Consider the following 3,213-nt stretch of genomic DNA (forward strand, 5'->3'; position numbering starts at 1 on the left):
GTAGACGTATTTTATGTCAAGTACACGTGTTAATCAATTACCGAGAGTGAAATACATGTCAGGGCTAAGCCATAAAAAATCCCAATGATTTGGCTAAGTTTTGGCCGACTGGTGGGTGATCATAGGTGGGTTGGACCCACCAGTCTAACCTACCACTCTGGTCATTAGATATTTTGACCTAGGTATGTATAGCATTTATTACCTTTCTTTCCCCTCATTTATTGTTTTACACAGTGGGTGAGAAAGTAAAGAAGAGAGAAAAAGAAAGAAGGAGAAGGGAAGAAGGAAGAAGAAAAAGGGAAAAAGATGCTCGTTGTGCGACGTTGGGGTTGAATCTTTCGATTTCGATGCCGGATTAGTGATCCTCATCTTGAGATCTATGATTTGAGGTGAGTAAAGTCTATATTTCTTAAACCCCTGAGAAATCCTAAGTAAAACCCTTCGATTTGGGTAGGAATCCTTTAGATCTTGTTAATATCTCTTGAGAATGTGAATCAAAGGTTTAATAAAGGACCTACTTGTTGTTTATGAAGGTTTTGGAGGAAGAAATTGCAAGATTTGAGAAGCAGTAGTTGATCTCGTTAGCTAGAGAAGAAGTTTGGGGGTTTTGAGGTGTTCTTGTGCAAAGATGTAAGATCCATGCTTGAGACTTTGGATCGACCCTAGATCTAGGTTAGGATCATGATATGGGACCTTAGATCTGTGAAAAATGAGGTTGAATCGACCCCTTATGGTTTCCCCAAGGTGGGATGAAGAATGGAAGTGAATAGTAAAATCCCGGTTCTGAGTGGTGGGTGCCCTGGAAGTGGTCGGACCCACCAATCCAGAGCCCGTCTGTCTTGGTTAGGCTTTTGGCCTGACTGATGGGCGAGGATTGGTGGGGCAAAGACCATTTTACTTTAATACAAGGCAATACCCATTTTACTTTAATGCAGGGTAAGGCCCATTTTACTTTAATGCAGGGCAATGCCTATTTACTTTTCCGGTACCCACGGCTGGCCTTCTCTGGCAACCCTATGGGCGTATCGCGAGATGGCATTCATGGCTTGTACCTGGGGCATACGCTCACTGTGGTTGCAAGTAGCACATGAACTATGACTTAGATGTGATGTGTAGGTGGTTTAAAATAATAAAATGAATCACATACATATAGGTGCATTTGTATTTCGAATGATTGCTTGGTTTTTCTTTTCACTTACTGGGCTAGTGAGCTCATCTCACATATGCACCACTTTTAGATGATCTTGCAGGTTTTCCGGCTAAAGAGCTAGACCCGAGACCCACTATGAAGTTTTTAGTCGAGAACTAGTGTGTCCCTGAAGATCTTGGGCACGGGGTAGAGTGCCCGTGCGAGAGTTGTGTTGTGGGACAACAACATTGACTACCAACCCAGGTTCCTTTTTGATTATTTTATGATGTTATCCCTTTTGTGCTTTGGATATTTAAATTGTAATTCTTGTGTATATATCATGCCTACGGGCCCACATTTATATTTGCTATGTAATACAATTTGGGTATCAAGAGTATTAAGGTATTTATAGGTATGTACACGTAAGACTTCCGTTGAAATACAGAATTTGCTTGACTTAGTGTGTGTGTGTGTATTCTATGCTGTGATTACTGTATCAAATGATCCTGACAGGTTTTGGGTTAACAAGTGTTAACTCGGTCACTGGTCCAGTTCTGTGTGAATGGGGTGTGACAAGTTCTTTCTTATTTCAATACTTTATCCATTTTATATTGTTTTTTAAGATTTTATTTTAACGTGAGGTTTTTTGTGGTGTATGTACAACAAGAAAAAACAATTTACTTACTGAAACCCGCTTTTGAATTTTCTTATTTTGATTCCTATCTATTGGAGCCGTCTGTTCAATTCATATGCTCATTGAAGGTATTCGGCCAATGCTTCCTACTGCCATATCTGATTAATAATGTTCTTTGCAGCTAGACTAAACAAAGAAATGATTCAAGCTTCTCCTAAAGTAGCTGATCAGATGAGAGCTCTTAGAAATGCTTTTGATTTTGTCGCTGGTTCTTCTCATTCAAATGTTATTATTGAAGGTGACTGATTTTTTATTATCAATCTTTTATTTGATGGTTCTCTATTGCTCCTCATCCTCCATGTCAATGGTTTGTCCTTGCAGCTATTGGACACTGCAAAATCATCCTTATTTGTTCTTTCTTCTGAAAACAGATTCAGGCGGCTTTCTGTCCAAGGGATTGTAGCTTATTTGGTGTTAAATGTGACCTCATTTTTGTTGGAATGTGTCTCCTCCATGGTCCATATGAGAAGCTCCAACTTTTGCCTTTATATCTGTGTTTCATCTCTTTAATGGAAATCTTCTTGCATATTTTGTTCTCCAAAAAAAGAGGGATTGGTATTCACTACTGAAGAACAAGCGCAGGTTTGATGAAGATTAACTACGAAGCTAAAAAAGATAATCAGGATGTCAGATTATCAGGAATTTCAGGCCATCCATACTGTAGAACCAAAACAGGAAAATTCCAAGACTTCAGATTTCATAAATACATCCAAATGCCAATGTTGCAAACAGAGCCTACATGATCAAATAATCCCAAATCTGTAGATTTGAAATCTCTTATTTCTCAAATCTATAGAGGGGAAAATGAGTACCCCACAGCATACTCAAGCCTAATAGCTACATCCACAATAACATTTGCTACTGAGTCCTGACTAGTTCCACTCCCACCCATTTCATCATAGCATGAACCCATTAGAATTGACATGGTCTTTTGGCCAGAGGGTGTCAGATTCAGTTGTTGCCAGTGTCTACAAGGTGCGGAGCACCGCCAGGCCTCCCTACTATCTCCCTTAATGGACGGCAGCCACCCTTTCCATCCCCCCACCCTCACACTTTGCCTCACTCCCTCTCCCCTGCTTTTTCTATTGGTTCTTTTTTAGATTTTATTTATTTTTATTTTTAGTTCCCTCTTCCATTTGGCTTTTGCATTTTTCTGAATTTAAAAAAATAATTTTTTTTGACTGATTCAGGGAAAATTGTATGATTTTCTATACATCAGTGGTACCAAGTGAGGGATCCTTGGTCCCAGCAGTGGCACCAAGTGAGGCAAGGGCACATAGGACTAGTTTAGGGACGCCACATTTTTCCCTTTCTTCGAGCCACCACTTTCTCATTCGCGTTTGCGCTTCCTTGCCACAACAACGGAAAGGGGCACTTGGTCGTCAGAAAT

General features: G+C 40.0%; 1 long non-coding RNA gene across 1 annotated transcript; it reads left to right on the forward strand.

The window, feature by feature from the left end:
* The first annotated feature begins 1,173 nt into the window (after positions 1-1,173).
* Positions 1,174-2,411, forward strand: LOC122068150. The gene is made up of 2 exons (XR_006136992.1): positions 1,174-2,061; positions 2,195-2,411. It is a non-coding gene; the product is annotated as an uncharacterized LOC122068150 (long non-coding RNA).
* The last annotated feature ends 802 nt before the right edge of the window (positions 2,412-3,213 follow it).

The sequence above is a fragment of the Macadamia integrifolia genome, unplaced genomic scaffold (assembly GCF_013358625.1).
Source record: "Macadamia integrifolia cultivar HAES 741 unplaced genomic scaffold, SCU_Mint_v3 scaffold3458, whole genome shotgun sequence".
In the NCBI taxonomy this organism is placed as follows: domain Eukaryota; kingdom Viridiplantae; phylum Streptophyta; class Magnoliopsida; order Proteales; family Proteaceae; genus Macadamia; species Macadamia integrifolia.